Raw genomic sequence first — 16,079 nt, 5'->3', positions numbered from 1 at the left:
TCATTGCATAATTGATTTTAACAGCTGAGTAGTACTCCATTGTATAAATGTACCATTCTTTGGTTACAGGACATCTAAATTATTCCCAGGGTCTGGCTATTACTAATAAAGCTGCTATGAACATTGTTGAGCAAGTGTCCTTGTGGTGTTGTGGAGAATTCTTTGGGTATATGCCCAAGAGTGGTATAACTGGGTCTTGAGGCATATTGATTCCCAATTTTCTTAGAAAATACTAATTTCCAAAGTAGTACAAATTTGCACTTTCATCAGCAATGGAGGAGTGTTCCCTTGCTCCACATCCTCTCCAGCATGACCTGCAACTTGTTTTGATCTTAGCTGTTTCAACGTGTGCAAGATAAACTCTCAAAGTTGTCAAGTAATAATGAGGGCTCAAGGGTGTCCATTATCTTAATTAGTACATAATTAAGGTTATGTATTAATCTCACTGTGAAGGGGAAATAGAATGGGCATTGCTAGTGGATTGGGGGAGAGGTCTGGGAAGGGAGTGAGGATGGGAAGAGGAGGGATCAGATTGGGGCAAGAATGGAGGGAGAGGGTACAGAGATAACTAGAATCTAGGACTATCTCTGGGAGAAAAAGAAAAAAATTAAAAAAAACTTGTAAGAGAAATTAAATAATTCTATAAAAGCTTGTTCCAAAGAGAAATTTCTATGTGGAGAGGTGTGAAGTACACTTATTTATAATTATTAGGGTATTTATAATGTAGATAGAGATTGTAGTAGTTCAGTTAAGCAGTAGTTACATATTCTCTTCCAAGATTCATAACTTCAGTAGCCCTGTGTAGCTGGCCAGGTTTCTAGCACAAGGTGTGAAGAATTACTTCTTGTTAAGAAATTCTTAAGTTATTGGAGAGAGCTGTTGTCTACCATTAAGGGATGCATGACACTACTGCACCCTAATGATTATTGTGCAATGCTGGCTATAGTTGTGGTTCATATGCATCTTTCCTGGGTCGGACTGTTGTTTGCTTCCCCATCTTAGAAGCTCACTTGGCACTTTCTGGTCCCAAGAAAACTAGTCCTTTGGGAGGAAGTTTTCAGGTTAGATCCAGCTCAGGTCATCTGGGTCCTGGATCTGCATGGTGTCTTCAGCAATAGGGACTTACCTTCCACCTCTGGGGAGTAGTCCCGGGGAAAAGCAATATCCTGTAGTACTCTGTGATTCTCTTAAACTATTCTAGACAACAACTCAGAAGAGGGATTCTCATGCCTGGTGTTGGGGTTTTTTGTTTGATAGTCCATAGATCTTGTAGGGGAAGCGTTGTTATCACAGATAGGGAAGTTCCATTTAAACTAATGTGTACACACACACACACACACACACACACACACACACACAATTTTAGGTAGATAGATAAAAATGTGATATCTTTCAATCTTTTCAGACTTCATTACTGTTACTTTACCCTTATTATTCTGAATGTATCTCTCTCCCCTATCTTAATGGCCCCCAATTTTCTCATTTCCCCAGTAAATTCACTTGAGCCCTGCTGTTCCCCTTTCTATAGCTCCTCCCCACTCCCTTATACTTCCTTCTTTCTGCAGTTGCTACATGTTATATTCTCACATCTCAATATGTAAAGCTATGAGCCAGAGATAAGATGAACCATGCAAATTTTGTCTTCTAAGATCTGGGTTAATTCACTCAAAATGTTCTTTTGTAGTTCCATGCATTTATCTGCAAATTTCATGATTTTAATTTTCTTTACAGCTGAATAGTATCCTATATATACCACATTTTTTTCATTATCCATTTCTTAGTTAAAGGAGATTTAGGTTGTTTCCCATTTCTTAGCTGTTGTGAATAGAGAAACAATGAGCGTGGCTGAGCTTAATCTGAGATGTAGAATATAAAGTCTATCAGTCATATGTTGAAGAACAGTAGAGTTGGGTCATATGGTAGACTAAAAGTTGCTGCAAATGCAATACAGGCAAGAAGTAAAAACTTTGGCAGATATGTAAATGAGTTGGCTAAGTACTTGTGGTGTTCTCCAGTTTCCTCCTCCCTCCCCTCTCCTTTATACATGAATACACACACACACACAAACACACACACTCATACACATTATCACACTCACACAGTTACACATACTATGCTCCCACATTTACTTTGGCTTTTAAATTTCAAGAAAAGTACTGTCAATACACTCAGAATATGAGCTCTTTGGTACAGAGGCTTTAAAGTTTACACATGACAAGGAATACAACATTTACAAACCGTTATAGCCTACACAAGTGCAAAGAATAAATAAAGATCAGAAATATTAAGGGACATAATATGATTTACAATTTTATTATAATATTCAAACTTCCCATCTTTGACAAAATTCATGAAGTGTGTAAAGAAATGAGAATTATGGTTTAAAGAACTAATTATCAGCACCTGCTCCTGATGAAACATTGATGTTGTCTAAGAGGCAGACTGTTTTGTATCATTTCAGTGTTCGTGTGTGTGCATATATGTATGCATGTGGGTGTGTACATGTGTGTATGTGCGTGTGCGCACACTCACATGCATGTGTGCGTATGTGTGCAAGCACATGTAGAATACAATGTCTGGTGGTCAGTTCTCTGCTTTCACAGTGTAGGTTCCAGGTATTGAACTTGGGTCCTCAGGATGAATGACAAGTGACCTTACCTGGCTGAACCATCCTAATGGTCCCAAATACTGTTCTAAATATATTTTCTGAAATAAAGGAAATTATAGACAACAGCATATAAAAAACAGAAAAAGCTGCAGATCCCAAAAGAAAATATCAATAGTTAAACTGGAATTTGGAAAATCAATCAAACAAGTTCTAGAACAGACATGTACATTAATTGAAATCACACTACAAAGTTCTGATAGAAAATTTGAATGCTCAGAATAAAAAACTAAGAAAGTTGAAAAGAAATAAAGTATATAAATAAGAAGAGTAGGAAAGAAAAAACACGAAGAAAAAGTGAAGATTTTACAAGACTTGTGAGTAATCACCAAGTGTACCAGAATACAAAAGATGGTAGAATCAGAGTGAATGCAGACAGCAGGGAGAAAAAGTATACAGAAATAGGATCGGGTACAAATACTTCAAATTAGATAAACCTACATTCATGAACACATTGAAGCCCAACAAACAAGACCACAGATGTCTGTACTGAAAAACACTAAATTGCTTAGCAATGCTGTGAAAGGACAGAATCTTGAAAGCAGCATGAGAAAAGAATCCATGGTAAAGCATCCTCAACAGCTAACAGTTCACCGGAGATCACAGAGCAAAGGAACTTGGAAGGAAAATGCAAAGGGCTCCAAGTACTGATAAATAACAATTACACAAGATATTAAGTTCCACAAAACTCTATTTCAAAAACAAACACGGTGAGTCAAAGATATAGGATAAATAAATGGTTCCAGTAAGAGTGATTGCATAATTAATACAAAAACATTATTATTATGTTTTTGTTTTGGAACCCATATCTTATTTCCACTATTATTTAAATAATAATGGCATAAATAATTATAAAATATGCTAAGGAGAAAAATCATAAAGATACAAATTGTGCTAGTAGTAACACATACAAAAATATTAGGAGCAGAATAGTTTTAATGCTTTATTGACTTTAAATTTGGATCAGTTCAATCTAAATTATAAATTTATAATGTTAATTGCAATACCAATGTAAACACAGACAAAATTTAAAGGAAATAAACTTGTTAGACCAAACAATTTTTTTATTCAAACGAAAGCTACACTTGAAGAAATGGGGGATAAAAAAATGACAAAGAGAAAATGACAAATACAAAAGCCTACTTCTTTTCTTGCTAATAACTAATTTCAAGATGAAAAGTTAAGTTTTCTAATTAAAAGGCGGGGAGATTCTTAAGGTAAGATACTGAAGGACTGGAGAGACATCTCAGTGTTTGAAACCAATTGTTGCTCTGCAGAGGACCTTGATTCAGTCCCCAGCACCCACACTCAACAGATCACCACCTCCAGATCCAATGTTTCTGATTCTGGCTTCTTGCCTCCTTGGACATAGTGGTGGTTTGAATAGGACTGACTTCTATAGGCTCATATACTTGAATGCTTAGTCATCAAGAATGGTACTACTTGAAAGTAATTAGAAAGTGTGTCCTTGCTGGAGTAGGTGTGACCTTTTGGGAAGAAGTGAGTCACTGGGGGTCTTCGAGAAAAGTTCATACCAGGTCCAGAGTCTCTCTCTCCCTACTGCCAACATATCAAGATGTAAACCCTCAGGTCCTTTCCCGGCACTAAGACTACTTGCATGTTGCTAAGCTCCCTCCCATGATGATAATGTACTAAACCTCTAAAACTGTAAACAAGCCCCAATTAAATACTTTCTTTTATAAGAGCTGCATGGTCATGGTTTCTGCTTTCAGCAATGGATCACTGACTAAGACAGACACCTACAGCCATGCAACACACATATGGATAAGCAGGTATACAAACATATACAGGAATATATAAAAATTTGTTTAAAAGAAAGCATGATCTAATTATATATTATAAAAGGACCAGTTTAAATATACAAGGCATAAACACACTCAAAGTGAAAGGACATGAAAGACATTCCTTCCAATAATATGCTAAAATGAGTTATAGCACCTATACCTTAGTAATCACAATCAAGTCTGTGTATAAAATTGTAGCATATGAAGAGATTTTTTGTATTTATAAAAGTATGGATTTATGACCACCAAGTAAAGGAATATGCATTCACTGAAAAACAAGTCTCTGAAATATCAGAAACAAAACTTAAAAGAGATGTCATGTTTTTAAAATAACAGTTGGAGATTTAATGACCTATTTTTAATAATCAGTAGAAGATGCAGACATAAAATCCATAACTTAACAGAGAGTTGAATAACACTGTAAACCAAATATGTCTAGAAGATTATATAAAATTATATATCAACAACACTAAAATAAATCCTTTTTCTTTTTTCCAATTATGCACAAACACTATACCATTTTATTAGAGAGACTTGAGCCTCCACAGATGTGGGCATCTATCTTGGGGTCATGGAACCAATCCCTTCTGAGTCAGTCATCTGTATACATAATCTCTGGACTCCATAGTTTCTTCTCCTCGAGTCCTTCCATATCATCTCTCCAGCTCTACCCATCCAACATTAAGTTCTTTCTCAAAAACAAAAAAAAAAAAACACAATGCAACGAAACTGCCACAACTGAGGGAAAAAAATAAAACAACACTCAAAAAAACAAAATAAAACAAAGCACTAAGCTATAAACAAATAAAAGCAAAGAAAAATTGTGGAGTTTATCTTCTCCTACTTTAATGTGATATTTATATATGATAGGGTAAACCCTAACAATTGAACTGTCATTTATACCTTCTGGGAGACGGAAAATCAGTATTCTCCAATGGAGTGACACTAAATCTATCACCAATTCTAGGGTGGGCCTCATGTCCAGCATACAATGGACTATATTTTTTAAAAAGTATATATCAAGCATGATCCAAGCAGATCATGGTTTTGGCTGCAAGTCAGATCAAGTAGAGTTTGAAATATTAAAATCATTCAAACTACTTCCTACAATAGTGGAATAATTCTAGAGAGCAAAAACAGAAAACAAAAAGTGGGACAATTAAAAAATACACAATGTATTCTGAAAAAACAGATTTGAAGAAAGTAGTTATAAGGGAAAATTTAAAAATCTCACAATGAAATAAAAATGCAACACAAAAATGTATGGGATTTAGTAAGCCTAGCTATAACACACATACTCTTTGAGGAGAGAAAAGAGCTGAAGTAAATAATCAGCATTGAAATTAAAGAATTAAAATAAAAAAACAAACTAACAGAACAAAAGAAATCTAATAAAAATTAGACCCGAAATGAAGAAATCGGATACTCCAAGAACAATAAAAAATAGAGGGAATTAAGCTTTGTTATTTTAAAACATCAAAAAATATATAAAACTTAACTGAATTGTCACAGAAAATAATAAAATAATTAAAAAACATAAAATGGAGACTCAGAGGAATGCAGTGCTTTACGAGAGAGAAAAAAAACCTCAACAAAGAAAAGTGCAGGACCAGATAGCTTTCCTAGTAATCCTTCCAAATCCTCAAACTCTGAAAGAAGGAAGGGAGGGAGATGGAGAGAGAGACACACACACAGGGTGGTGAGAGAGAGGGAGGGGGGAAAGAAAAGACTGAGGGAGAGAGAAAGATGGATGTGTGTGAGAGAGACAGAGAGAGTGGGAGACTATGAAACACCCAGTTCATCCTGAGTCCAACACCCTTATATCAAACAACAGTACAGAAACACAACACAAGAGCTAGAATATGCATATCAATGCAAATATCGCAAGTATGGAAGCCAATGCAGTGGCGTAGAAGACAGATGCACCCTGTTCAAGTACGAATCCTCCTGGCAAGCAGACGTAACTCAATTCTTATGTAGGAAATTAATCTGTGTAATGCATTACATTAGTGGGATACAAAATAACTACTAGGTGATTAACTCATTTGGTTCAGGAAAAAAGCATTTGAAAAAAGACTGCATGTAAGAGCCAGAGGATCAGGGACTTTGCTGTGAGATTGTGGTGTCTCCTTGTGTCATCAGGATCTAACCCTATAAAGTCTCACCAACATGATCGCCCAAACGTGAGCTAAGTAAGGAGAACACCAACAAAAATGCCAAACTGCACCGGAAAAACTCATGAGTCTTCTTACACAAGAACTACAGGCAACTGAGCAAAGCTTGGAGTTTGGATCCTCCCCAGGGAAGAGCACACCAATCCGGTGTCTGGTGCCAAATCGACAGCCCTGAAAACATACATACATACACACAGGGAACATTACATGCACTCAACAGGTTGTATTTGGGGATATATTGTGTGTATACAAATGCATACATTCATGCAATAACAATTAGTGAAAAAGAGGCCATGAATTTGAAGGAGAGCGGGGAGGGGTATACAGGACAGTTTTGAGTGAGGAGAAGGAAGCAAAATGTTAATTCAAATACAATCTGAAAACTGAACACCAAAAGTCACCACTTCTTCACAATAAAGACCTAACCGTGAACTGGGAAAGAAGAGAATATTCTCAATATGATAGAGGGCACATGAAAATTCTACAGATACCCCCACATTAGTGAAAAGTCAAATTTTCTCCCCTGAGATAAGTGATAAAAACAAGATATTTGCCTTTGGCTGCACTTACTCCACATTATTTTGGCAATGCTAACCAGTGAAATTAGGCAACTAAAAGGAAGAAAAGATCGCCTAGCAAAAAATAATAAGAAATGGTCTCAACAGTCCTAGATGGCATGATTGCATATTTAGAAAATTCCAAATAATAAGCAGGCACATAAAATGCTATCACAGTTCATTGCTGATGCAATGAACCATAGAAAACTAAAACTACAATTCTATTTAGAATAGCTTCCACAATAATAGAATAGGGAGAGTGAAAAGTACAAACTTAAAATAAGCTAAAAGACTTGTGTACTGGAAGATACCCAGCATTGCTGGAATCCTCAAGGAATAGTTAATTACCTGGAAAGCTACCCAGCATCCACAGATTCAAAACTGATTATTATTTAGCAGAAATCATATCCAAATACATATACAGGTTGAGCAAAATCCCTTAAAATTTTCAGAGATTTATTTATTTTTTATTTAAATTAGAAACAAGCTTGTTTTACATGTCAATACCAGTTCCCTGTCTCTCCCCTCCTCTCCTGGCCCCCACCAACCCCTTATCCTATCCCCATTTGCTCCCCAGAGAGGGTGAGGCCTTTCATGGGGGATCTTCAAAGTCTGTCATATCATTTGGAGCAGGGCCTAGGCTGAGAGAGTGTCTCTCTATGTGGAATGGGCTTCTGGAGTCCATTCATGTACTAGGGACAAATACTGATCCACTATCAGAGGCCTCATAGATTCACCAGACCTCCAAACTGACATCCACATTCAGGGGTTCTGGAACATATTTTTTAAGAAGCAGAACAGAAAAGAGAAGGGGAGAAGAGGAGGGTGGAGGAGAACAAAAGGGATCAGGAAGACTGAGACGGGAGGAATAGAGGAGAGCAAGAAAATGGATTCCTTAATAGAGGGAGCCAGTATAGGTTTATTTATTCATTTTATGTATGTTTTTATTTTAATTAGAAACATGCATGCTTCAAATGTCAATCCTGGCTCCCCACTTCTCCCTCTACCATCCCCACCCCCACCCCCAGCCCAATCACTACATCATTCCCCAGGGAGGGTAAGGCCCTCCTTGGGGGGGATATCCAGAGTCTGTCATTTCATCCATGTGTCCAGGCTGAGAGAGCATCCCTCCATGTGGAATGGGCTCCCAAAGTTCATTTGTATGCCATGGTGAACACTAGTCTACTACCCAAAACCCCAGAGATTTCTGAGGCTTCCTCACTGACACTAAATTCATGGAGTCTGGATCAGTCTCCTGTTGGTCTCTTAGTCATCAGTCTGGGGTTCCAGAGCGACCCCTTGTCCAGTCAGCTGTCTTTGTGGGTTTCACCAGCATGGTCTTGACAGCCTTGCTCATCACTCTTCCATCTCTGTTACTGGGTTCCAGGGGGGTCAGTTCAGTGTTTACTTGTGAGTATCTGTCTCTGCTTCCATCAGCCACAGATTGAAGGTTCTAGGATGTCACATAAGGTTGTCACCAACCTTATCATCAGGTAGGGGTTATTAATATAGTCTCTCCACTATTGCTTAGTTTTCCAGTTGGTGTTATCCTTGTACATCTCTGGGAACCTCACTAGTGTCAGCTCTCTCCTCAAAGCTATAATGACTCCAACTATTATGGTATCTCTCATCCTGGTCTCCTCTATTCTTACCCTGACTCAGCCTTCCTGCTCCCCCATGTCTTCTTCTACCCTCCTCTTATCCCCCTCTCTTTTTCCTGGTTTCCTCTCCTCTCCCCCCATGTTCCCAATCTGCTCAGGAGATCTTGTCACTTTCCCCTTCTCTGGGGTATAATGCATATCTCTTGGGAATCTCCCTGTTTCCCAGACTAACTGGCCCTGGGATTGCAGGCTGACACTCTTCTGATCCATGTCTAAAATCCATATATGAGTGAGTACATACCATGTTTGTCTTTTTGTGACTGGGTTATCTTACTCAGGATGGTTTCTTCTAATGCCATCCATTTGCCCGCAAATTTCAAGATTCCGTTGTTGTTTTTTTTTTTCTGCTGAGTAGTACTTCCTTGTGTACCATATTTTCTGTATAGGTTTAAAGAGAAATATGGCACTAGGGAAATGTTCAGAGATGCACAAGAAAGACATCAACTAGGAATCTAGACATTAGGGAAGAGGCTGCTTTTGATGCCCTTCCCCTATAATGAGATTGATGATTATCTTGTTTGTCATCCTAGAGCCTTCATTCAGTAGCTGATTGAAGCAGAAGCAGGTACTCACAGCTAAGCACTGAGCCATACTCCCAGAATCCAGTTGTAGAGAGAGAGGAGGGATGACCAAAGGAGCCAAGACCATGCTGGAGAAGCCCACAGAAGCAGTTGACCTGACCTAGTGAGAGAACAGAGACCCTAGTTGTAAAGCTGGGTAACCACCATTGGACTGAACCAAGCACTTGGAATGCGGTTGCCAGTTTGGAGACCTGGGAAGTCTATGGTACCTCTAACAGTAGAGCCAGTGTTTATCCCTAGTGCAGAAATGGACTGTGGGAGCCCATTCCCAAAGAAGATATATTGTTGCATTCAGATACACGAAAGAGGGACTAGGCTATCCCCCAAATGATGTGATAGACTTTGATGATTCCCTGTGGAATATAAGGCCTCACTATCCTTGGGGAGTAGTTGAGATGTGGCTTAGGGGGATCGGTAGGGGGCATGGGAGGATGGGAGTTTGATGGAATGGGGGGATTGATATATAAAATAAGATTCTTTCTAAAATATAGAAAGAAGTGGACCAGAGTATTCTCAAATGTCTATGAAATCATCGAGAGATGCAAATGACAAAGCATCAAAACACTGAAAAATTAAGAATTGGATATTATTTCAGTCTGAGTCCTTTTTTGAACAAAACAGGTACCAAGAAAATCCCTCAGGGTAATAATAAAAAGAATAATCTTCTCAACAAATAGCATGACAGTAACTATTTATCCATAAGCAAACTAACTGGAGGCTTCTCATCTACCACATAAAATTTAAATTTAACATACAAAGTAAATACAAACACAGAACATTTGGGTGAACTGTTAAGGGCATATTTTCATGACCTTTTATTTGCTGAATCTGAAGATAAACACAAAATATGCAGAGCAAAGTAAAAATAGACAAAATTAACTTAATTTAAATATAAAATGATGTACCTAAAAATTATCTATCCATAAGATGAGAGAAAAATATTTGCATATAAGTTTATATTTATTGAACTCCTGCTACCAACCAGATGCTAAATGGGAACAGCCAATTACTTGTGTCTCTGAAAAGGAAATGGAGTTTGAGGTGTGATGAGAAGTTATCAGGAACAGAGAGGGACTCGTACATGTCTTCTGTTGGATATAAAACAGTAGACAACTCTTCAAAATTCAGGGGAAGTAGGAGGAGGAAGAACAAGGTAGAACTCAGGCTTAGTTATCTGTAGGCAGAATCTGCTGCTATTCACATCCAGTTTCACCAACAGTTAAAATCATTCATCCACACTAGAAATTGGCAGCTAAGGAATGAGTAGCAACAGGACATGAACTGGGTTCCAATCTGAGATAGCAGATGGCCTGTACTCCCAGCGACACCTAGCCCAGGCTGACCTTCTTTTCTCCCAAGCTCCTTTTTATGAGGCACACTCAGCAGCCTTTACAAGAAAGAGAGTGAAGGCAGTTTCCAAATAAGGGCTTCTCGAGAGAATGCCTGGATGCTGGTGTAGGAGGAGAGGGTTATGGAGGGGCATGGGCTCACAATGCCAAACAAATTTCCCTTTGGAATAATGCTGCTTAATGAATAGGCTTTGGGAACCTGACGCTGATTTTCAGGGAGCTAATGCATGTAAAGCTATCCAGCTATAGTAAAAAAGAGATTGCTTTCATTTTCCTGCAGACAATAATAGCTCACTATGCACTTTGAGAACCATGTAATTTTATAAAATCTGTTCCATCTATTACAAAAGTTCCTCGCTCTTTCAGGATTCTGATTTTCTTTCTTGCTTTTTCTGAATCCTCTCCATTTGTTTCCACTTTTTTGTGCTTTCTTTTCCTCCTCTCTGTCTTCCTGTGGAGTCTATCAGAGAAGTACTGTCGTGAGTTACCCCTGCTGCTCCTAGCCCCTCTATTTTCATTTTTCTGCCCTCTAATCTTCCCCCTTGCTACCTCTACTGTCTCTCATAGAATAAGCCAGCAATGGGGTACCAGGCATATCTCCTCTGTCCTGTGCAGAGACAAGGGCAGTCTAGTGTCTACTGTGATTGTCTAGCAGGGAAAGGGGCTGGACATATAACTCAGATGCTGCTCAAGTGTGGGTCTAAGAAGATACTGGAGGAATATTGGGGCAGGTGGAAGAAAAAGAACATCACGTCTGTTGCTGCTCAGGCCTGAAAGGCCCTGGGTCCTTCAGTTCCACAGTAAGCTTTCTGTTTCATACGGAAATTAAGGCTAAATCTGGACTTATTCTCTCTGTCTACCAGTTATGAACATATCTCTCATCCCATCCACCACCAAAGTTAATTTGCTTACATCTCTCTCATCTTCATTGTATTGGGAATTACAGCACACTAAAGCTATAGTCACCGTTTTTCTATCTTATAATCTAGGCACAATCACCAGGTCCTCTCGGGACTCCAGCCATTGTCCACATATTTCTCCACCATCTTTTAACACAGTTCCTTGTTTTAAGTTTTCATTTACCCTCTCCTGTAATGTTTGAGACTGTGATCCTGAAGTAGATGAACTGGTCACCACACCCCTTCTGTCCTAGTGTCCTGATTTGACTGTATCTATCATGGCAATTCCCATGAAACTAAACATGTGATGGAAAAATAAAGAACAGCTTAGACAATTGACATAGATATCTCCAACAACCCAGCCAGCTGTAGTTATTGTCTCATTATGTTATGTGCCATCACTAAAATAAGTGTACAGAAATAAATTGTCCCAGGCCTGCTGGGCATCAAAACAAATTCACTTAAGATAACAACCCAGAGCTGGAACAAACCTGGAGGCTTAGAAGATGTGTGGAACTGTGAACAGCTTTAAGTTTTTCATTTCTTCCTGAAATATACACAGAGGCACAGCATATAAGTATTTATCACCAAGGGTCTCCTGGGTTGTGAAGGTAGTTTTGCTCTTGCCACTATGACTATCAGAAGAATCTGCAACTGAACTCCAGGGACCCTGCGAGAATGTACAAAATATCCAATGTCACTGAGCTCTTGCTTGTTTTATTTCCAACCCTGTGCCTACATTACAATTCACATAAAAGTAAAAATAAGTTACCATCAGGGTACTACCAGAAATTCCAGCTGAGGCTAGGGGTGGCAGCCCCTAGCTTAGGCAGCTCTGGAGTACCTGCAAATGGAAGGATGGGCAGAGTCTTTGGACTGAGATTGGCCAGAGAATGTTGCCATCCTTTAGTGGGTTATCTTTTGAAAACAAACAAACAAAAACAGAAGTTACTATCCTGAAAAAGAATCAAGTTGAAGAATCTCATACCCCACCCTTCCCATACCCCATCAGGGGCCGACTTTAGGCACACAAAATTATTAAATGTAAATCTCTGTGGTATACACTGTCTGGTTGGGCAGTAACCATGCTGTTGCTGTGAATGTCAGAGAATCCTGGACATTAACACATTGCCCTTTGCCAGAACCTTCTCATTTTATACTCCACTGGCTTATTAAGCACCAAATACTGTGCTGCACTCTGGAGACACAAAAATTACCTTCATAAAGTGATTGCATATTATTATAAAGCAAACATGTAATGCATATTATAAGGGAGAAATTATATAAACACTTAATTAACTTCACATTTAATTAGTAAAAGCCCTGCTCAAATGTTGACTACCTGTTGAACAGCCACTTAACCTCTGTGTACTTCAACCTGACTCATTAAATTATTTCAATATTCTACAGATATTTGTGGAGACAAAAAAGCATGTTGGATATGGGCTGGATAATATTGGACACGCCCAGAACAATATGACTTCATTCATGAAATTCACAATCCAGCAGAGAAGAAGTATATAAAAGAAATACAGACAAGGTAATTCCTTATTTATTTTGTATGACCAATCTTACTTGGCAATATTTGGATAGTTCTGTGCAACGAAAGAAACACTTGTAAGAGATTTCTTGTGTTTGACCCAGCTGTATCCTGAAAAGCATATAGGCTATTGATAACTGATAGTGAACTACAGCATATTTCATCCTCATTAAATTCCTCTGTACTTGAGGGACATCAGTTTCTTTCAGACACTGTTGAGAACAATTTAGTATTAGTGGTTTCCAAAACAGTAAAAATCAGAATTATCATATGATCTGTTATTCCTATTCATAATTATGTATCCAGCAAATTTAATAAAAGGTAGTCAAAAGTTTCATCAATATGCTCTAGGAATTCTGCTCACTTGATAAGTTGCTTTTAAGTAGTCAATCATCCTTTTGTTTTATTCTGTTTCCTAATTTACTATGTTACATACCATCTCCTCTAAGTGAAAGGTGCCCTTTTCTGCCTTACTTTTACACATAGGCCAGGCCTCTGGTCCTGAGTGATGCTGACCTCCCCCCTTCCTCTTTTCTAAGCACTTGCTCTATTTTTCAACCTTCCACACACCCTCTGAGCCTCATCCCAGTTCTTGATCTCTCCAGTCACTCCGGCTGAATGGACATTTTTTTATCGTTTATTATTTATGGCTTCCATTTGTTTGCTAGCTTTATTTTCAGCCTTTGACTCTCAGTTTACCCCTACCTTTTCTTGTTATTTGCGTTCCATAGGGATACAAGATAGTTAAATCTTGTTTCATAATCCAGTCAGGTTATGTCATTTAATTGGTGAGGGAAGACTGTTTACATTCCATGATGTAATGGAGAGGAGTTTGCTGTCATTATTTTTGCCATTTGCTGTTCAGATTTCTTGGTTATCTGTTTATTTGTTCCTTTCCCAGTAGTGCTGGACGTTTTCTGTGTTGAATATGGCTGCTTTCATTCAAATTTTCATATGTTCATTAACTTTTTTCATGATAGATGGACACTTTTCCTGTTTTCCTGTGTGTGAATCTCTATTCTTTGTTTATGGCATTCCCTAAGAATTTGTTGGAGTCCTGTCTTCATTGTTATGAATTCCTTAACTTTATGCCATAAGTCTTCTTAATTATCTATCTGGGTATAACAATCAAGTTTGGCACATATTTTTTTCATTCTTATTAATATTTTTCCATGCTTTCCTGGATTTTGGGGTTGCTGCAACAGATAAAATGCAATTCCAATGCTGTTGTCTCTGTATGTTAGTTGGCATTTTCCCTTACAGTTTTTAAATATTTTTGTTTTTTTCCAACTTTCACATGTGTATATAGTAACTCTTGATTATAGTCACCCCTTTATCCCCACCTCCAACTACTCATCACATCACTCTCCCAAATTTATTTCCTCCTTATAAAATTTTTAATCAATTAATTAACTTTTACCTCATGGATTCCAGGCAATGCTGCCCATAGCCCATGGTATACAGAACCTAATCATGGCCATACTTTTAGTGAAAAGTTATATTCCTTCCTCCAGGAGCCACCAGATATTGATCTCCTTAGCCAGGGTTAAGAGCTTTATGAGTCCCTACCCTTCCAAGCTAGATTTTTTTGTTAACTGGTCTGATTTTGTAGGCCACCATTGTTGAGTTCGGGTGTGTAATGAATGGTCCTTACATATCTGGAGGACAGCTTCTCACAACCCTCCTCTTCACCATCCTTCAGCTTTTCCATTCTTTTCTTCCCCTCTTCCACAATGCTACCTGAGTCTTGCTTGCTGTGTGGTGGGGAGGGGCGATGTAGATGCCCCATGTGTATCTGAGCACTCTCAATTACTTACTCTCAGCATTTTGAACAGTAGCATATCTTAGGTATTAATATTAACCATTGTCCAGTGCAATAAGAAGTTTCCCTAACCAGTTTCAGGGTCACTGGTCAGATATTAAACATTATTGAAAACACTACTAAACTCTGTGAAATTTAGTGCAAATACTTCTGAGGTTAGTTTCTTGCACATAAGCAAAAATATTTTGGTTGGGACAATTTGACTACTTTATTGACAGTTACTGAGTTCGTTACTGGTGCCATGGTGCTCTGGTGTTCTTGAGAGAAGGATTATTGGTCAAATGCCCATCCATTCTACTCCTATACTATCCCCCTTGAGAATCCCACAGAGTTCTTGAATTACATGGTAATTGTAGCTACAGAACAAATTCAGTTCCTGCTGATATGGCTCTAGTCATGACTATTTCAGGTTTCAGTTTACAGCAAATATTTTGTGTTGAATTCTAGAGGATCCAAAATCTGGATATATCCAGTCAGAGTATAGAGAGATATGCTTCACATTGTAGACCAGGAAAAAGTTTCTTGTCATTAGCATAAAAGGAGTATTCCACAGTTTTTGTAAACATAGTTTTTTGTTGACATGAAGATCTTCTGTGGTTGGTACAAAAGTCCTTTTTCTGGATGCATAAGTAGGGTGTTTCCCCCACTTTGGGGCCATTTGGGAGATACCCTCCTATATACCTTTCCATGCAGCCTTTTCTGTTATTGCAAGAGCAGGTCAAATAAAAGCCTTTCTACAATGGTGTTTTCTTGCCTTCTTTTGATACTCATCATTATAGAATGAACTGAGACATACACATGAAGAAAACAAAGGCGGTGGTAATGATGACAGTGGAATGACTAGAAGGCTAAGATAGGGAAGTGATTGATACAGAGTGTAGCCAATGCCTTTAACAACCACAGAAGAGCCATGAGAGCAGCAGCTGAAAGGCAGCAGCAATAAAGGCAGAATTAGCATCAGTGGCAAAGAAATGGAGATAGATGTCAGCTGCCTGGATGGTAGCTATAGCAACATCCAAGGCAGCT

The sequence above is a fragment of the Mesocricetus auratus genome, unplaced genomic scaffold, assembly GCF_017639785.1.
Source record: "Mesocricetus auratus isolate SY011 unplaced genomic scaffold, BCM_Maur_2.0 Super-Scaffold_100022, whole genome shotgun sequence".
NCBI classification, from domain to species: Eukaryota; Metazoa; Chordata; class Mammalia; order Rodentia; family Cricetidae; genus Mesocricetus; species Mesocricetus auratus.
Note: the sequence above shows the minus strand (reverse complement) of the source record.